At 38.9% G+C, this 8,672-nt stretch overlaps 1 pseudogene; it reads left to right on the top strand.

Moving 5' to 3' along the window:
• The first annotated feature begins 2,044 nt into the window (after positions 1-2,044).
• Positions 2,045-2,300, top strand: LOC109456145 (ubiquitin-fold modifier 1 pseudogene; annotated as a pseudogene).
• The last annotated feature ends 6,372 nt before the right edge of the window (positions 2,301-8,672 follow it).

Genomic DNA, 8,672 nt, shown 5'->3' on the forward strand with positions numbered 1-8,672 from the left:
ACGTATTCTAGAAACTAAATGAAAAAGGACATTTGATTGGTTATACTATTCAGAGTTCATGAGATTAAAAACATACCCATCCCTAAGGAGATGCACAATTCATTCTGATACTATGGCAAAAATACTATTCCTCCTGGGACTCTGTAATGAGCACATGTGTGAATCAACAGTGTTGCCAGTATCCTCAGTGTAGATAACTGAGGTTCCACTGGGGTGTCTCTTACTGTGTTTCTCAATGTAGATTGATGATGTCACACCATAGCCCAAGTCAGGAAAGCGTTTCAGTGGGAGGAGAGCAGAATAAGGAAAAGCAGTAAAAAACAGTCTTAATTCACACATTTCTACTCGTCTAGCTTAATTTAGGAGTGGACTTCAGAATATTTGGATGAAAGGATATAAAGAACAGATTTCACATACCTTCCAAAACATTTTTTTCCCTCTAAATTGAGCTTTTGATAAATACCAAAGAGCAGCAGCATGTTTAATTTTACACTTCTAGTCAAATGCTTATGGTGTGTGCATTTTGTGTCACCAATTAAGTGTGGAACCAGATGCTCTAACAGACAGTGGCTTGGCATAAGGTTGACAAAACCCATGAAACTGAGGCACTGAGAGGGTGCTTACCTGACTCAATGTCCATTCCACTCGGCTAGGAGGTGAGCTGAAAGAATATGGGTTGGATCGTGGTTTACTATCTCTAAACATTTTTACAATTACTGTTTCAAGAGCAGAGACTTCAAGAAGATGGGCTGACAAACAATGATTGTCAAGGCGAGTTGTTGCCAGAGGCAGAGGAGTGAAAAAGTAAGATGGCTGGTCTATGCAGATTCCAAGACACATCAAAGTGGAGCTTTCTGGCAAAGCAATGGATTCACTTGTCCCTTTATTCATTCAGTATGTATGCTTTGAACACTAGCATGTGCTAGGTGCTGGGCATACCAATGGGGGCAAGGGGGGAAACACATGGTTTACTTCTCTCTATTTTATTTTCCTGATTCTCATCGTGCACAGATAGATCTATGTTCCTGTGCCTTCCACCAGAGATTTTGATGCTCACAATTTGTTTTCCAGCTTCTAAATACCAATGACCTTTAGAGAGCAGAGGGCCATGCTTACTCATATGGTCATATAAAGACTTCAATTCTATGTGCTGGTAATGACAGAGGTCCTGGTGTTAAAGAGAGCATTGTTTTCATTTTCTTGGTTTTAAATCGAGTAATAAGATAATGGTTAGGAATTACTGTTAGCAACACAGATACAAGAGGTCATTCTAACTTCCTTACTAGAATAATTGTTGGGAAGCCATATTTTTATGCTGAATTATTTCGAGACCTCATTATGGAATATGAAGACTGTTTTTTTTTTCTTTTCTCCCCTTCTTCCGCCTCCCCCCACCCCCAATCCAGTTCAAGCCGTTGTTTCTCAGTCTAGTTGTGTAGGACACAGCTCCCTGGCCCATGCTGGTATTATGAGCCTTGCACTCCCCCCCCCCCCCCCCCCCCCCCCCCCCCGCTGAGGCAGTCGGTCACCAGTTGTCCACTGGCAGCACACAGCAGTCCATGGCAGCCCTCGGCAGCCCAGCTCCAGGGAGAGCTGTTGTTCACAACCTTAGCTGTAGAGGGCGCAGCTCACTGGCCCATGGGGGAATCGAACCTGCGACCTCTGAGGTAGGAGCACCGGCACTCCCACCACCTGAGCCACTGGGCCCGCCCTATGAAGACTATTTTTAAATGTCAGTAATGGTAGAAAAAGATCCTTTATTCTTAAAGGCTAGCAGGGAATGAGCAGTACAAAATGTTCTCATTAAAATTTTTCTTCTTTCTTTAAAATAGATGATCAAAGACATCCCAGTGTTCCCATCATTTTAGGAGATGTATACATGTATGAGGAACAGCACATAAGAAGACTCAGATCTTTACAACACATGGAAGTCCACAGAATAAGAGAAAAATTCAAGCTGGAAGGCAACGTTTAGCCCAACCTTCTCATTTTGCATCAGAAGTGGGTCCACTGGGGGAGCTGGCGTGGGGTCTCCTGCTCCACCATGTCAAAGGTTTCTTTTAAGATCATGCTGATGTCCGACTCACTGCTGTGGTACAAAGTACTCAGTATTCCCAAAAGTACACGTTTCACAGCAGTCTCAAAGTTTGTGGCAGAGGGATTTAAAGTTCCTGCAGCCACAAGTGCAATGATTACCAATGGCAGAATACGAATAAATCCTACAGACTGCTAGAAATGTTTTTCTAAAGCATGGTTCGGAACTGCAAATTATTCCTAGAGATTGTGTTGGAAGTTGTTAATATCTACTACTGGGAAGATAGGATTAAATTTCAAAATAAATATTGGTATTTCTGTAAAACTGAAATCAGGCAGTTAAAATACTATGAAAACACCAATAGTTGATGAAATAATGAAAAGTGACTCTCTGTCTCTTCTTGTAATTCCCACTCTTCATGTGAAGAGGAAATGCTTATGCATTGAGGGTACCATCTCCATAGATCTTAGTCTTTCATTCTTACTTCACAGCACACACAGCTCGATTATTTGGCATAAATCGATATCCAACACCAAAGAGTTTTAACTATGATTTTGCAAAATCCAATACTTGTAATAGTAAGAACTGAAAATAAAATAGAAGCATCCTTTGCTGAGCTATGAAACAACAACAACAACAACAACAAAAACAGAAAGAAGAAAGAAAATTGTTACAGTATGGGGCATTACTTACAGATGTCACAAAGTTCATGGCAGAGGAAGTGTTGAGTTCAGCTCCTCTTTCTGAATCTAGTGGCCTATCAGTGGTGTCTAGTAGCTTCCAGAATGTCCATTTTGTTATTGCCATAACATGCCCAGCTCAAGGAGCATAGATGGTGACTAGTATGGTAACCATATTCCTCTTTGCCAGCAGATATGCTCTGGACTATGATACATTAGAAAAGTTTTGCTGGTGTCACTTGGAAAAGATTTGCCTCTCTGACAAGAGGGAGGCACTTGAGAATAAAGACCATTTGCTAATACCTCCATTGTTTCTCCTTTGGTCACTGTCATGGGATGACACAAACCTTAGAGATGTGGCAGCTGACCATAAGAGGCGATTGTTGCCATTGTTTTGAAGTTGGCAGACTGGAAAGAGGAAAATCATCCTTGTTGATATCATCGATCTTCTGAGCAAGCCTGTGACTGACTACACCTTCTCATTAGATTAGCAGAACTCTCCTTTGATTTAAGCCAGGCAGCAGGGTGCCTGCAATATTCAAGATAAACATGGAGCCAGTGTTATTGGAGAGCAGTGAGCGAGTGGGAGTAGAGAAGGAAATGAGGTTAGTAAGTAAGGGGAGGTCCAAGCAGGTAGGATTTTTGCAGCATACTAAGTAAGGACTTTTAGCTTTTAATATGTGAATGGGAAGCCATTGAATAGTTGTGAACAGAAGCACGGTGTGTTCTGATATATGTGAATCATTCTGAATCACTCTGGCTTCAATATTGAGAATAAACTGTGGGAGGTCAAAGGTAGAACCAGGGAGACCTGTTGGGATTCAATTGACATAATCCAGGGAAAAGATGGCATAGCTTAGACCAGGGTAGTTGTAAAAGTGAGACAATTCATCAGATTCTGGATACATTCTAAAGGTACAGAACATTTCTTTTCCTTCCTTCCTTCCTTCCTTCCTTCCTTCCTTCCTTCCTTCCTTCCTTCCTTCCTTCCTTCTTTTCCTCCTTCCTCCTTCCTTTTTTAAGAAAAGCAGACTGCCACATGCAGTACTTCAGTTGGATGTGTCTGGAGTCTTGGGCTTGACCACCCTACATTCTCCTACAAATGAACCTTGAGAGCGTGTTTGGAGGTTCTAGCAATAGAGTGCTGCTACTTGTATACCCTTGACCAGTGAGCAGTCCTCATGTAATAGGGAAGTTCATGCTCTTTGACTGAGAGGGCAGTTTCAGGAGGGATGCATATGGAATGGTGAGGGAGAAAGGCGACACCCTCCTAGCTGGCCACATCAGCTGAATCAACCCTGGTGATCAGTGGGGTAACAGATGTTGCAACCAGATCACCCACACATCCAGAATATCTCTTAACATAGTACGAGTAGATACACACACACACACACACACACACACACACACACACACCTCTCTCTCTCTCTCTCTCTCTCTCTCTCTCTCTCTCTCAGTTGATTTAACCAACTGAGCTAACCGGCCACCCCAAAGATGACTATAAGATATTTTTTCTTGAGCAATGGAGGACATGAAGTTACCATGGACTAGATGGGGAAGACCGCAGGAGGAACAGTTTTTTTGGGGGGCATGATCAGGAGTTCTGTTGTGGGCATGTTAAGTTTGAGGTGCCTATTAGAGTTATAAGTAGCAATGTTAAGTTGGCTGTCACATCTTGAAGTATGGAGTTTGGAAGTGAAGTCCATGCTAGAGATGTAAATTTGGGAATTTTTACCCCAAAGATTCACCAAAACCTATTAGAACTCATAAATGAATTAGTAAAGTAGCAGGATACAAAATTAATATTCAGAAATTGGTTGCATTTTTGTACACCAATAGCAAACTATCAGAGAAATGAAGAAAACAATCCCACTTACAATTGCATTAAAAAAAAAGTACTTAGGAATAAATTTAACCAAGGAAGTAAAAGACCTGTACTGAGAAAATTGTAAGATATTGAAGATAGAAATTAAAGAAGATACAAATAAATGGAAATATATACCATGTTCATGGAAAAGAAGAATTAATATAGTTAAAATGTCTATACTACTCAAAGCAATCTATAGATTGAATGCAATCTCTATCAAAATACCGATGGCATTTTCATAGAACTAGAACAAATAATCCTAAAATTTAAATGGAACCCCAAATAGCCATGGTAATCCTGAGAAAGAAGAACAAAGTTGGAGGTATCATGCTACCTGATACCAAACTATACTATAAGGCCATAGTAATCAAAACAGCGTGCTATTTTCATAGAAACAGACACATAGATCAATGGAACAGAATAGAAAGTCCAGAAATAAATCCATGCCTATATGGTCATTTAATCTATAACAAAGGAAGCAAAAATATATATTGGGTAAAGACAGTCTATTCAATAAATGGTGCTGGGAAAACTGGACAGATACATGCAAAAAAAAAAAAAAAAAAAAGAAAGAAACTGGACCAACTTCTTGCACTATATACAGGAATAAACTCAAAATGGGTTAATGACTTAAATGTAAGACCCGAAACCATAAAATTTCTGAAGAAAATATAGGAAGTAAAATCTTAGACATTACCTTTAGTAATATTTTCACTGATATATCTCTTTGGGTAAGGGAAACAAAAGAAAAAATAAACAATGGGACTATATCAAGCTAACAAGTTTTTTTCAGAGCAAAAGAAACCATCAACAAAATGAAAAGACATCCTGCTTAATTGGAGAAGATATTTGCCAATGATATATCTAATAAGGGGTAATATCCAAATTTATAAAGAACTCATACAACTCAACACCAAAAAACCCCCCAAACAATCCGATTGAAAAATGGGCAGAGGACCTAAGTAGATATTTCTCCAAAGAGGACATACACAAGGCCAATAAACATAGGGAAATATGTTCAAAGTTGCTAATCATCAGAGAAATGCAAATAAAAACCACAATGAGATACCACCTCACCCCAATCAAAATGGCTATCATCAATAAATCAACAAATAACAAGTGCTGGCAAAGATGTGGAGAAAAGGGAATCCTTGTACGTTGTTGGTGGGATTGTAAATTGGTGCAGCCACTATGGAAATCAGTATGGAGTTTCCTCAAAAAATTAAAAATAATACTACCTTATGACCCAGCAATTCCACTTCTGGGTATTTATCCAAAGAAATTCAAAACACTAATTTGAAAAGATATATGCAACCCTATGTTCAGTACATCGCTGTTTAAAATAGCCAAGATATGAAAACAAATGTAATGCCCATCAATAGACGATTGGATAAGAAAAATATGGTACATATATACAACGGAATATTACTTTGCCATAAAAAAGTATGAAATCTTACCATTTGCAACAACCTGGATGAATCAACGAGGTATGATGCTAAGTGAAATAAGTCAAACTGTGAAAGACATATTCCATATGACCTTACTTATATGTAGAATCTAAAAAACAAAATAAACAAAGAAACAAAACAGAAACAAACTCATAGGTACAGAGAACAAAGTGATGGTTACTAGATGGGAGGGGGTTATGGGCTGGCTGAGAAAGGTAAAGGTATTAAGAAGTACAAATTGATAGTTATAAAATAGTCACAGGGATGTAAAGTTCAGTATGGGGAATATAGTAAAAACTATTGTGAAAATTATCTGTAGTGTTACGTGGGTACTAGACTTATCTAGGAGATTACTTCTTAAATTATATAAATGTTTAACCACTACACTGTACACTTGAAACTAATATAAACTAATATTGAATGTTAACTATAATTAAAAAAATAGTCACAGGAATATAAGTACAAGATAGAGAATATCGTCAATAATATTGTAATAACTATGTACAGTGTCAGATGGGTAATACGCTTACTGGGATTATCACTTTGTGAGGTATACAAATGTAATCACTGTGTTGTTTTGTACACCTAAAACTAATAAAAATAAATAAATAAACAAACAAATAAGTAAATAAAATCTTCAAAAATAAAAAAGTGGCTTAAAGGAAGAATAATCATTTACTATCTCTAACAGTTTCTGCAGGACAAAACTTCAGAAGCAGTTTGGTGGAGCACATCTGGATCAGAGTCTCTATGAGTTTGCAGTCAGCGGGTGGCCAGCGTTGGCATCATTGTAAAGCCTTATTCACTCACATGTCTGGCACCTGTGCTGTGAAGACAGGGTGATTGGGAGCTGGAGCAGCTGGAGCAGCTGGAGACCTTCTGACATTTCTCTGTATCTCTGTTGGTTTCTGCACATAGTCTCTCCTGCGTGGTGGCTTAATGGTAGATGGACTTCTTACATGGTAGCTCAGGGTTTTGAGTGTCTGTGTCTCCAAAGAGGGTGCAAAGCATAGCCATTGCCACCTTTTACAACCTAGCTTCAGCTCTTACAGGGCTTCTGTGCATTGTTTGTGGAAGCTGCCACAAAGACTTACTCAAGGTCACAGGGAGGGGAAATTGATTCCACCTTTTGATGAGGGAGTGGGAACTTACTGGAAGGACATGTGGGAATAGAGATATTGTTATGGTTAGTTTTAGAATATGCAGTCTGCCACAGCAGCACCTAGTGTTTTCCTTAATGGAAATGTGTGCAGGGGAAGTGTCAAGGAAGCCTCCACAGGTGAGGTGATACTTGGGCATTGTGAAAAGATTGGTAGGAGTTGAGAGCCTGGAAGAGGTAATTAGGACGTGTGTATTATTCCCATTTTGTATAGGGGAAGACTGAAGCACAAAAGGGTTGATAAATACACCTAAGGTCATGGACTTTCATAATGGAAATGCTGGAAGTGGTCTCTCGTCTCCAGTAGTGGTCAGCTCTTGAGACAGCCAAGAAATTTTCACAGTCATGGGCATTTTCTCACTCCAGCTCCCTGAGGAACAGCAGTCTCCAAGAGTGGAACCCGAGGGCTTTTATTTATCAAAAGGAGACATGCATTAGAAAAGGTGGAAAATGCTGTATTAGATTCTACGGCTGCAATTAACTATACACCCTCTTATTGAGTTCTTTGATTCTAAAATCTATCATTTAATTAATCAAGAATCCTTAATATAAAATTCCAGATACTGGGGATTCTAGGAAGTATATTTCAATTTAAAGGGGAAAGGAAACCTTTATTTCCTACAGTTAACACCTTAAGGAGTACCAGGTGAATTGATGAACTGAGTTAGTGACTTATTGCTTTCCCTGCATGTCCATTTTTTTTATAAGCCTTTGGAGATTACTGAATGGGGAGAGTACTCGCTTGCTTTAAAGATCTTCAGGTCATTACATGTTTGTTGAGAACCTGCTATATGGCAGACACAGTGTTATGTGTTGGGGAACAAAATGCACACACCATATATTTCCTCTCAAATGGCCTACTCATAGTTAATTCAAATGCCAAACAAGAAATGCTGATATACAGATATGTATGTATGATATATAGATATGTATGTATGTACTACTATGCTGGTATTGAAATTGGTTTGGGAAGAAGAGACAATCCTGTAGGAGAGGATGATTGGCAGAGTCAGAAAAGATGTGTAGACGTTCCCCAGGCATAGCTGGTGGCAAATGGGACAGAATAAAATGTAATCTTCTGGAGCTTCATGCAATGTAGCACTAACTGGATTGGTAAGGATGGTGAATAAAATTAATTTTCACTCCTTCTGGTATGGTAGATTCCATTTGTCTACATCAATGGATTTCCTCAGCCAATGTCTCCCTGCAGCTTTATGGGTCAGATATAGAACTAATCTATTTTCTCATTTGCTTAAGAAGAAGAAAAATATTATAAATCTATAAAACGAGTAGCAGTGGCTGCATTTCAAATCCTCTTTGTATGGTTCACAGAGTTGAAATTCTCATGCTGTACCTATACTAACCTTTCACTTGAAGTTGACTTGGGTTTTGGGTGCATGGAATACTTAGTCTTTAAGGACAAATTGCTTTGGTTATTGAAGAGAGGATTCAACTCCACTTTCAAGTGCATTTGTATTTGTAA

The sequence above is a fragment of the Rhinolophus sinicus genome, chromosome 17 (genome assembly GCF_057876585.1).
Source record: "Rhinolophus sinicus isolate RSI-liver-muscle chromosome 17, RSI-T2T, whole genome shotgun sequence".
Taxonomy (NCBI): Eukaryota; Metazoa; Chordata; class Mammalia; order Chiroptera; family Rhinolophidae; genus Rhinolophus; species Rhinolophus sinicus.